Source organism: Oncorhynchus clarkii, chromosome 10 (genome assembly GCF_045791955.1).
Source record: "Oncorhynchus clarkii lewisi isolate Uvic-CL-2024 chromosome 10, UVic_Ocla_1.0, whole genome shotgun sequence".
Classification (NCBI taxonomy): domain Eukaryota; kingdom Metazoa; phylum Chordata; class Actinopteri; order Salmoniformes; family Salmonidae; genus Oncorhynchus; species Oncorhynchus clarkii.
The window spans coordinates 74,538,076-74,551,154 of NC_092156.1; the positions used below are offsets into that span (position 1 = coordinate 74,538,076).

Consider the following 13,079-nt stretch of genomic DNA (forward strand, 5'->3'; position numbering starts at 1 on the left):
TATTTTGGAATGATTCTCTCTATTGTAGAATTCTAGAGTTGTGTTCCAGAACTCTCCAGTTCTATTCCATGAGGATAGAATCCTCAGCCCTCTGTGATGTCATCATTAGAACTACAGAGAAGGCTCCATCAATACAAGGTCTAACATGCTCCTCAAAGGGTTCGCTGAGTGTGTTTTGATGTTGTGTTCGTTTTGTGTGTGCCTTATTAATATACTTTTAATAAAAAACGAAAAGTTATATCTAGAACCTAAAACAATCCTTTGGCTGTCCCCGGTTAGGAAAACCCTTTGAAGAACCCTTGTTGGTTCCAGGTAGAACCATTTTCGTTCCAAGTAGAACTGTTTTGGGTTCCAGGTAGAACCATTTTCGTTCCAAGTAGAACTGTTTTGGGTTCCAGGTAGAACCATTTTCATTCCAAGTAGAACTGTTTTGGGTTCCATGTAGAACCCTTTCCACAGAGGGTTTTTACCTGGAACCAATAAGGGTGTTTCTTACGGGGACAGCCGAAGAACCCTTTTGGAACCTTCATCAAATCCAATCAATGTTGGGTTCCTGTTGACTCTTTGATAAGATTTGTTGTTATCATCACTACAATGTTACTGTAAATAATTCAGCTGGATGTTAACACACCCTGGTATTAATACACCCTGCCATTAATACACCCTGCCATTAATACACCCTGCCATGGCTGGAGGCTGTGTGGTTGGTCTGGACCATCTGCTCATGTCATTGCATTTTTTTTTCCATTACGTTGTCATTTGCTATTTCTGTTCACTTTCTTCTCTGTTAATGTTGTTGATTCATGTTGATGCTGTGGACTCTCACTGTTCTCCAGAATCCCTCCTGAGATAACACTCTGTGGCATGTTTCTGGTCCACTAAAATCAAAGTGCACAACATCAAAAGGACCCCAGGGTCCTGCTCCTTGCAAATACTGTGTTACTCTGTCAGGCTTTATTTCTCTTTCTTTCTTTCTCTTTCTCTCTTTCTTTCTTTCTCTCTCTATCTCTCTCTTCCCTCTCTCGCTCTCTCTCTCTTCCCTCTCTCGCTCTCTCTCTCTCCCCTCTCTCTCTCTCTTCCCTCTCTCGCTCTCTCTCTCCCCTCTTTATCTCTCTCTCTCTTCCCTCTCTCTCTCCCCTCTCTATCTCTCTCTCTCTCTCTCTCTCTCTTCTCTCTCTTCCCTCTCTCTCTCTCTCTTTTTCTCCTGATGCAGTCTATTTTTCTCCCTCTCTCTCTCTCTCTCTCTCTCTCAATGTCTAGACGTCAGCACCACTCAGCAGAGTCACATCACACGAGCTGACATACAGAACACACACACACGCACGCGCGCACACACACAGACACACACACACACACACTTGAAAACATTGATGAGTCAGAATAATGTCAAAGGCTGCCATCCTCCATGTTGATAATATCATAAAACACCTGGGCTGCTTAGAAAATATTTGATAAATAACATCTCTAACTGAGATGATGAACCATGTCAGACTGCCTACCGCTGTTACTGAAGAGGTTTTAATTAGGCACGCTACCAAATGATATCATCACTGCCTTCCGCTGTTACTGAAGAGGTTTTAATTAGGCACGCTATCAAATGATATCATCACTGCCTACCGCTGTTACTGAAGAGGTTTTAATTAGGCACGCTATCAAATGATATCATCACTACCTTCCTGCCTACCGCTGTTACTGAAGAGGTTTTAATTAGGCACGCTAACAAATGATATCATCACTACCTACCGCTGTTACTGAAGAGGTTTTAATTAGGTACGCTAACAAATGATATCATCACTGCCTTCCTGCCTACCGCTGTTACTGAAGAGGTTTTAATTAGGTACGCTAACAAATGATATCATCACTGCCTTCCTGCCTACCGCTGTTACTGAAGAGGTTTTAATTAGGTACGCTAACAAATGATATCATCACTGCCTTCCTGCCTACCGCTGTTACTGAAGAGGTTTTAATTAGGCACGCTAACAAATGATATCATCACTACCTTCCTGCCTACCGCTGTTACTGAAGAGGTTTTAATTAGGCACGCTAACAAATGATATCATCACTGCCTACCGCTGTTACTGAAGAGGTTTTAATTAGGTACGCTACCAAATGATATCATCACTGCCTACCGCTGTTACTGAAGAGGTTTTAATTAGGTACGCTAACAAATTATATCATCACTGCCTTCCTCTGTTACTGAAGAGGTTTTAATTAGGTACGCTAACAAATGATATTATCACTGCCTTCCTCTGTTACTGAAGAGGTTTTAATTAGGTACGCTAACAAATGATATTATCACTGCCTTCCTCTGTTACTGAAGAGGTTTTAATTAGGCACGCTAACAAATGATATTATCACTGCCTTCCTCTGTTACTGAAGAGGTTTTAATTAGGTACGCTAACAAATGATATTATCACTGCCTTCCTCTGTTAATGAAGAGGTTTTAATTAGGCACGCTAACAAATGATATTATCACTGCCTTCCTCTGTTACTTAAGAGGTTTTAATTAGGTACGCTATCAAATGATATCATCACTACCTTCCTCTGTTACTGAAGAGGTTTTGATTAGGCACGCTAACAAATGATATCATCACTGCCTTCCTCTGTTACTGAAGAGGTTTTGATTAGGCATGCTAACAAATGATATCATCACTGCCTTCCTCTGTTAATGAAGAGGTTTTTAATTAGGTACGCTAACAAATGATATCATCACTACCTTCCTGCCTTCCTCTGTTACTGAAGAGGTTTTAATTAGGTACGCTAACAAATGATATTATCACTGCCTTCCTCTGTTACTGAAGAGGTTTTGATTAGGCACGCTACCAAATGATATTATCACTGCCTTCCTCTGTTACTGAAGAGGTTTTAATTAGGCACGCTACCAAATGATATTATCACTGCCTTCCTCTGTTACTGAAGAGGTTTTAATTAGGCACGCTAACAAATGATATCATCACTGCCTTCCTCTGTTACTGAAGAGGTTTTAATTAGGTACGCTAACAAATGATATTATCACTGCCTTCCTCTGTTACTGAAGAGGTTTTAATTAGGCACGCTATCAAATGATATCATCACTACCTTCCTGCCTACCGCTGTTACTGAAGAGGTTTTAATTAGGCACGCTAACAAATGATATCATCACTACCTACCGCTGTTACTGAAGAGGTTTTAATTAGGTACGCTAACAAATGATATCATCACTGCCTTCCTGCCTACCGCTGTTACTGAAGAGGTTTTAATTAGGTACGCTAACAAATGATATCATCACTGCCTTCCTGCCTACCGCTGTTACTGAAGAGGTTTTAATTAGGTACGCTAACAAATGATATCATCACTGCCTTCCTGCCTACCGCTGTTACTGAAGAGGTTTTAATTAGGCACGCTAACAAATGATATCATCACTACCTTCCTGCCTACCGCTGTTACTGAAGAGGTTTTAATTAGGCACGCTAACAAATGATATCATCACTGCCTACCGCTGTTACTGAAGAGGTTTTAATTAGGTACGCTACCAAATGATATCATCACTGCCTACCGCTGTTACTGAAGAGGTTTTAATTAGGTACGCTAACAAATTATATCATCACTGCCTTCCTCTGTTACTGAAGAGGTTTTAATTAGGTACGCTAACAAATGATATTATCACTGCCTTCCTCTGTTACTGAAGAGGTTTTAATTAGGTACGCTAACAAATGATATTATCACTGCCTTCCTCTGTTACTGAAGAGGTTTTAATTAGGCACGCTAACAAATGATATTATCACTGCCTTCCTCTGTTACTGAAGAGGTTTTAATTAGGTACGCTAACAAATGATATTATCACTGCCTTCCTCTGTTAATGAAGAGGTTTTAATTAGGCACGCTAACAAATGATATTATCACTGCCTTCCTCTGTTACTTAAGAGGTTTTAATTAGGTACGCTATCAAATGATATCATCACTACCTTCCTCTGTTACTGAAGAGGTTTTGATTAGGCACGCTAACAAATGATATCATCACTGCCTTCCTCTGTTACTGAAGAGGTTTTGATTAGGCATGCTAACAAATGATATCATCACTGCCTTCCTCTGTTAATGAAGAGGTTTTTAATTAGGTACGCTAACAAATGATATCATCACTACCTTCCTGCCTTCCTCTGTTACTGAAGAGGTTTTAATTAGGTACGCTAACAAATGATATTATCACTGCCTTCCTCTGTTACTGAAGAGGTTTTGATTAGGCACGCTACCAAATGATATTATCACTGCCTTCCTCTGTTACTGAAGAGGTTTTAATTAGGCACGCTACCAAATGATATTATCACTGCCTTCCTCTGTTACTGAAGAGGTTTTAATTAGGCACGCTAACAAATGATATCATCACTGCCTTCCTCTGTTACTGAAGAGGTTTTAATTAGGTACGCTAACAAATGATATTATCACTGCCTTCCTCTGTTACTGAAGAGGTTTTAATTAGGTACGCTAACAAATGATATCATCACTGCCTTCCTACCTACCGCTGTTACTGAAGAGGTTTTGATTAGGCACATACGCATGCATAAACACGTCGATTCTCTGATTGGAGATTTGTTTTCTGCAGCTCTGACAGTCTGATGAGAGGGTGTGTGTATGTGCAGGTTCAACCCTAGCCTTTTAGGGGCCCTAAGCTAAATGTTGTTGGGGGACCACACTCACCTTGAGGGGCAAAACATTTGAGTGCCTTCCCCCCCTCTTGACGGTTGAGAGAAAAGTTTAGGATACAACTGCCTGTAATTCTACACATTTTGACATGTGGTTGTAGAGAAAATGTGTAGTTGTTTAGCTACTCTCCTGTAATTCTACACATTATGACATGTGGTTGTAGAGAAAATGTGTAGTTGTTTAGCTACTCTCCCGTAATTCTACACATTTTGACATGTGGCATAGAGAAAATGTGTAGTTGTTTAGCTACTCTCCTGTAATTCTACACATTATGACATGACTTATCATGTTATTGATATCTGAATGAGAGTGACGAACAAAATCAATGGAGGTCCCCTGGAGGTCAGGACCCCTGGAGGTCAGGACCCCTGGAGGTCAGGACCCCTGGAGGTCAGGGCCCCTGGAGGTCAGGTCCCCTGGAGGTCAGGGCCCCTGGGCTCTGTGCTGCCAGTCGGTAATTCGACCATGATTACTACACGTTTGAATAGCTGGCTAGTTACAAAGACTAATTTACAAATCGTAAACATTTTATCTGACAATAATTCAGGCTAATTCAGTTACTGTCAGTGACTGACCTCGGAGAAAACTGTTGATGCACAAAAAACACAATTAAAGTTCAACAGCATGTGTGTGTGTGTGTGTGTGTGTGTGTGTGTGTGTGTGTGTGTGTGTGTGTGTGTGTGTGTGTGTGTGTGTGTGTGTGTGTGTGTGTGTGTGTGTGTGTGTGTGTGTGTGTGTGTGTGTGTGTGTGTGTGTGATGAAAGGAATGGGCAGGCGGGTTGATTCTAATTATTTTAATCGTCGGGGTAATAATTAATTTATATTTGGGGATACAGAGAGAACGGTTCAGACAGACTGACATGAAGACAGACAGACAGACAGGCAGACAGACAGACAGACAGACAGACAGACAGACATGAAGACAGACAGACATGAAGACAGGCTGACATGAAGACAGGCTGACATGAAGACAGGCTGACATGAAGACAGACAAGACAGGCTGAGAAAGGCAGACAGACAGACTGACTGACAGGGAGACAGACAGACAGACAGGCATACAGTACCATTCAAAAGTGTGGACACACCTACTCATTCAAGGGTTGTTCTTTATTTTCAGTATGTTCTACATTGTAGAAAGTAGTGAAGACGTCAAAACTATGAAATAACACATATGGAATCATGTAGTAACCAAAAAAGTGTGAAACAAATCAAAATATATTTTATGTTCTTCAAAACAGGCACCATTTGCCTTGACAGCTTTGCACACTCTTGGCATTCTCTCAACCAGCTTCACCTGGAATGCTTTTCCAACAGTCTTGAAGGAGTTCCCACATTTGCTGAGCACCAGTTGGCTGCTTTTCCTTCACTCTGTTGTCCAACTCATCCCAAACCATCTCAGTTGGGTTGAGGTCGGTTGATTGGTGAGGCTATGTCATCTGAGGTAGCAGTACATCTCTCTCCTTCTTGGTCAAATAGCCTTTACACAGTCTGGAGGTGTGTTGGGTCATTGTCCTGTTGAAAAACATATTATTGTCCCACTAAGCGTATGTACATTATGCCTTGAATCTATTCTTCCACGCTCAGAAATCTGCTCATTTTATCCTCTGTCCCCAATGCCAGAGAAAACCAGTTCTTATAGCCTTTAGCCATACCCTTATCCTACTCCTCTGTTCCTCTGGTGATGTAGAGGTTTAACCCAGGCCCCCAGCACCACTCCCATTCCCCAGGCTCTCTCATTTGTTGACTTCTGTAACCGTAACAGCCTTGGTTTCATGCATGTTAACATCAGAAGCCTCCTCCCTAAGTTTGTTTTATTCACTGCTTTAGCACACTCTGCCAACCCAGATATCCTAGCTGTGTCTGAATCCTGGTTTAGGAAGGTCACCAAAAACCCTGAAATTTCCATCCCGAACTACAACATTTTCCGACAAGATAGAACTGCCAAAGGGGGCGGAGTTGCAATCTACTGCAGAGATAGCCTGCAGAGTTCTGTCATACTATCCAGGTCTGTGCCCAAACAATTCGAGCTTCTACTTTTAAAAACCCACCTTTCCAGAAACAAGTCTCTCACCGTTGCTGCTTCTTATATACCCCCCTTAGCCTCCACCTGTGCCCTGAACACCATATGTGAATTGATTGCCCCCCAACTATCTTCAGAGTTCGTACTGTTAGGTGACCTAAACTGGGATATGCTTAACACCCCGGCCGTCCTACAATATAAGCCAGATGCCCTCAATCTCACAGAAATGATCAAGGAACATACCAGGTACATCCCTAAATCCGTCACCATGGGCACGCTCATGGATATCATCCTGACCAACCTGCCCTCTAAATACACCTCTGCTGTCTTCAACCAGGATCTCAGCGATCACTGCCTCATTGCCTGCGTCCGTATTGGGTCCGTGGTCAAACGACCACCCCTCATCACTGTCAAACGCTCCCTAAAACACTTCAGCGAGCAGGCCTTTCTAATCGACCTGGTCCCGGGTATCCTGGAAGGATATTGGCCTCATCCCGTCAGTAGAGGATGCCTGGCTGCTCTTTGTCTTAAATAAGCCCCTTTCAAAAAATGTACAATAAGAACAGATATAGCCCCTGGTTCACCCCAGACTTGACTGCCCTTGACCAGCACAAAAACGTCCTGTGGCATTCTGCATTAGCATCGAATAGCCCCAATGATATGCAATGTTTCAGGGAAGTTAGGAACCAATATACACTGTCATTTAGGAAAGCAAAGGCTAGCTTTTTCAAACAGAAATGTGAATCCTGTAGTACTAACTCAAAAAAGTTCTGGGACACTGTAAAGTCCATGGAGAATAAGAGAACCTCTTCCCAGCTGCCCACTGCTCTGAGGCTAGGAAACACTGTCACCGCTGATCAATCTACGATAATCGATCATTTCAATTAGCATTTTTCTACGGCTGGCCATGCTTTCCACCTGGCTACCCGTACCCAACAGCTGTGCACCCCCTTCTCCCTCGCCCAAATCCAGACAGCTGATGTTCTGAAAGAGCTGCGAAATCTGAATCCCTACAAATTAGCTGGGCTAGACAATCTGGACCCTTTCTTTTCTAAAATGATCAGCCAAAATTGTTGCAACCCATGTTACTAGCCTGTTCAACCTCTCTTTCATATCGTCTGAGATCCCCAAAGATTGGAAAGCTGCCGCGGTCATCCCCCTCTTCAAAGGGGGAGACACTCTAGACCCAAACTGTTATAGACCTATATCCATTTGTCATGACTTCCACTCTAGACCCAAACTGTTATAGACCCATCTGTCATGACTTCCACTGTAGACCCAAACTGTTATAGACCCATCTGTCATGACTTCCACTCTAGACCCAAACTGTTATAGACCCATCTGTCATGACTTCCACTCTAGACCCAAACTGTTATAGATCTATATCCATTTGTCATGACTTCTGCTTTAGACCCAAACTGTTATAGACCTGTATCCATTTGTCATGACTTCCACTCTAGACCCAAACTGTTATAGATTTATATCCATTTGTCATGACTTCTGCTTTAGACCCAAACTGTTATAGACCTGTATCCATTTGTCATGACTTCCACTCTAGACCCAAACTGTTATAGATCTATATCCATTTGTCATGACTTCCGGCGCCGACAGAGATGGCCGCCTCGCTTCGCGTTCCTAGGAAACTATGCAGTTTTTTGTTTTTTTACGTGTTATTTCTTACATTAGTACCCCAGGTCATCTTAGGTTTCATTACATACAGTCGAGAAGAACTACTGAATATAAGATCAGCATCAACTCACCATCAGTACGACCAAGAATATGTTTTTCGCGACGCGGATCCTGTGTTCTGCCTTACAAACAGGACAACGGAGTGGATCCTATGCAGCGACCCAAAAAAACGACTCTGAAAGAGAGGGAAACGAGGCGGTCTACTGGTCAGACTCCGGAGACGGGCACAGCGCGCACCACTCCCTAGCATTCTTCTTGCCAATGTCCAGTCTCTTGACAACAAGGTTGATGAAATCCGAGCAAGGGTAGCATTCCAGAGGGACATCAGAGACTGTAACGTTCTTTGCTTCACGGAAACGTGGCTTACTGGAGAGACGCAATCCGAAGCGGTGCAGCCAACAGGTTTCTCCACGCATCGCGCAGACAGGAAAAAACATCTTTCTGGTAAAAAGAGGGGCGGGGGCGTATGCCTTATGACTAACGTGACATGGTGCGATGAAAGAAACATACAGGAACTCAAATCCTTCTGTTCACCTGATTTAGAATTCCTCACAATCAAATGTAGACCACATTATCTACCAAGAGAATTCTCTTCGATTATAATCACAGCCGTATATATCCCCCCCCAAGCAGACACATCGATGGCTCTGAACGAACTTTATTTAACTCTCTGCAAACTGGAAACAATTTATCCGGAGGCTGCATTCATTGTAGCTGGGGATTTTAACAAGGCTAATCTGAAAACAAGACTCCCCAAATTTTATCAGCATATCGATTGCGCAACCAGGGGAGGAAAGACCTTGGACCATTGTTACTCTAACTTCCGCGACGCATATAAGGCCCTGCCCCGCCCCCCTTACGGAAAAGCTGACCACGACTCCATTTTGTTGATCCCTGCCTACAGACAGAAACTAAAACAAGAGGCTCCCACGCTGAGGTCTGTCCAACGCTGGTCCGACCAAGCTGACTCCACACTCCAAGACTGCTTCCATCACGTGGACTGGGAGATGTTTCGTATTGCGTCAGATAACAACATTGACGAATACGCTGATTCGGTGTGCGAGTTCATTAGAACGTGCGTTGAAGATGTCGTTCCCATAGCAACGATTAAAACATTCCCTAACCAGAAACCGTGGATTGATGGCAGCATTCGTGTGAAACTGAAAGCGCGAACCACTGCTTTTAATCAGGGCAAGGTGTCTGGTAACATGACCGAATACAAACAGTGCAGCTATTCCCTCCGCAAGGCTATCAAACAAGCTAAGCGCCAGTACAGAGACAAAGTAGAATCTCAATTCAACGGCTCAGACACAAGAGGCATGTGGCAGGGTCTACAGTCAATCACGGACTACAGGAAGAAACCCAGCCCAGTCACGGACCAGGATGTCTTGCTCCCAGGCAGACTAAATAACTTTTTTGGCCGCTTTGAGGACAATACAGTGCCACTGACACGGCCTGCAACGAAAACATGCGGTCTCTCCTTCACTGCAGCCGAGGTGAGTAAGACATTTAAACGTGTTAACCCTCGCAAGGCTGCAGGCCCAGATGGCATCCCCAGCCGCGCCCTCAGAGCATGCGCAGACCAGCTGGCCGGTGTGTTTACGGACATATTCAATCAATCCCTATACCAGTCTGCTGTTCCCACATGCTTCAAGAGGGCCACCATTGTTCCTGTTCCCAAGAAAGCTAAGGTAACTGAGCTAAATGACTACCGCCCCGTAGCACTCACATCCGTCATCATGAAGTGCTTTGAGAGACTAGTCAAGGACCATATCACCTCCACCCTACCTGACACCCTAGACCCACTCCAATTTGCTTACCGCCCAAATAGGTCCACAGACGATGCAATCTCAACCACACTGCACACTGCCCTAACCCATCTGGACAAGAGGAATACCTATGTGAGAATGCTGTTCATCGACTACAGCTCGGCATTCAACACCATAGTACCCTCCAAGCTCGTCATCAAGCTCGAGACCCTGGGTCTCGACCCCGCCCTGTGCAACTGGGTACTGGACTTCCTGACGGGCCGCCCCCAGGTGGTGAGGGTAGGCAACAACATCTCCTCCCCGCTGATCCTCAACACTGGGGCCCCACAAGGTTGCGTTCTGAGCCCTCTCCTGTACTCCCTGTTCACCCACGACTGCGTGGCCACGCACGCCTCCAACTCAATCATCAAGTTTGCGGACGACACAACAGTGGTAGGCTTGATTACCAACAACGATGAGACGGCCTACAGGGAGGAGGTGAGGGCCCTCGGAGTGTGGTGTCAGGAAAACAACCTCACACTCAACGTCAACAAAACTAAGGAGATGATTGTGGACTTCAGGAAACAGCAGAGGGAACACCCCCCTATCCACATCGATGGAACAGTAGTGGAGAGGGTAGCAAGTTTTAAGTTCCTCGGCATACACATCACAGACAAACTGAATTGGTCCACTCACACAGACAGCATCGTGAAGAAGGCGCAGCAGCGCCTCTTCAACCTCAGGAGGCTGAAGAAATTCGGCTTGTCACCAAAAGCACTCACAAACTTCTACAGATGCACAATCGAGAGCATCCTGGCGGGCTGTATCACCGCCTGGTATGGCAACTGCACCGCCCTCAACCGTAAGGCTCTCCAGAGGGTAGTGAGGTCTGCACAACGCATCACCGGGGGCAAACTACCTGCCCTCCAGGACACCTACACCACCCGATGTCACAGGAAGGCCATAAAGATCATCAAGGACATCAACCACCCGAGCCACTGCCTGTTCACCCCGCTATCATCCAGAAGGCGAGGTCAGTACAGGTGCATCAAAGCTGGGACCGAGAGACTGAAAAACAGCTTCTATCTCAAGGCCATCAGACTGTTAAACAGCCACCACTAACACTGAGTGGCTGCTGCCAACACACTGACACTGACTCAACTCCAGCCACTTTAATAATGGGAATTGATGGGAAATGATGTAAATATATCACTAGCCACTTTAAACAATGCTACCTTATATAAATGTTACTTACCCTACATTATTCATCTCATACGCATACGTATATACTGTACTCTATATCATCGACGGTATCCTTATGTAATACATGTATCACTAGCCACTTTATACTATACTATGCCACTTTGTTTACATACTCATCTCATTTGTACATACTCTACCCGATACCATCTACTGTATCTTGCCTATGCTGCTCTGTACCATCACTCATTCATATATCCTTATGTACATATTCTTTATCCCCTTACACTGTGTACAAGACAGTAGTTTGGAATTGTTAGTTAGATTACTTGTTATTACTGCATTGTCGGAACTAGAAGCACAAGCATTTCGCTACACTCGCATTAACATCTGCTAACCATGTGTATGTGACAAATAAAATTTGATTTGATTTGATTTGATTTGATTTGCTTTAGACCCAAACTGTTATAGACCTGTATCCATTTGTCATGACTTCCACTCTAGACCCAAACTGTTATAGATCTATATCCATTTGTCATGACTTCCACTCTAGACCCAAACTGTTATAGATCTATATCCATTTGTCATGACTTCCACTCTAGACCCAAACTGTTATAGATCTATATCCATTTGTCATGACTTCCACTCTAGACCCAAACTGTTATAGATCTATATCCATTTGTCATGACTTCCGCCGAAGTTGGTCCCTTTCCTTTGGCGACGTCACCGACCTTCTAGCCATCGCCGATCCACTTTTCATTTTCCATTGGTTTTGTCTTCCACCACACCTGGTTCCAATTCCATCAATTACATGTTGTGTATTTAACCCTCTGTTCCCCCTCCATGTCCTGGTCTGTAACCATGTTGTGTATTTAACCCTCTGTTCCCCCTCCATGTCCTGGTCTGTAACCATGTTGTGTATTTAACCCTCTGTTCCCCCTCCATGTCCTGGTCTGTAACCATGTTGTGTATTTAACCCTCTGTTCCCCCACCATGTCCTGGTCTGTAACCATGTTGTGTATTTAACCCTCTGTTCCCCCTCCATGTCCTGGTCTGTAACCATGTTGTGTATTTAACCCTCTGTTCCCCCTCCATGTCCTGGTCTGTAACCATGTTGTGTATTTAACCCTCTGTTCCCCCCCCATGTCCTGGTCTGTATGTCCTGGTCTGTAACCATGTTGTGTATTTAACCCTCTGTTCCCCCTCCATGTCCTGGTCTGTAACCATGTTGTGTATTTAACCCTCTGTTCCCCCTCCATGTCCTGGTCTGTAACCATGTTGTGTATTTAACCCTCTGTTCCCCCTCCATGTCCTGGTCTGTAACCATGTTGTGTATTTAACCCTCTGTTCCCCCTCCATGTCCTGGTCTGTAACCATGTTGTGTATTTAACCCTCTGTTCCCCCTCCATGTCCTGGTCTGTAACCATGTTGTGTATTTAACCCTCTGTTCCCCTCCATGTCCTGGTCTGTAACCATGTTGTGTATTTAACCCTCTGTTCCCCCTCCATGTCCTGGTCTGTAACCATGTTGTGTATTTAACCCTCTGTTCCCCCCCATGTCCTGGTCTGTAACCATGTTGTGTATTTAACCCTCTGTTCCCCCCCCATGTCCTGGTCTGTAACCATGTTGTGTATTTAACCCTCTGTTCCCCCTCCATGTCCTGGTCTGTAACCATGTTGTGTATTTAACCCTCTGTTCCCCCTCCATGTCCTGGTCTGTAACCATGTTGTGTATTTAACCCT

General features: G+C 44.2%; 1 protein-coding gene across 1 annotated transcript in view; it reads left to right on the forward strand.

Moving 5' to 3' along the window:
- The window catches only part of LOC139419344 (adhesion G protein-coupled receptor L3-like), a 187,158-nt gene that overhangs the window by 148,241 nt on the left and 25,838 nt on the right, over positions 1-13,079 (forward strand). The window lies entirely within an intron of this gene.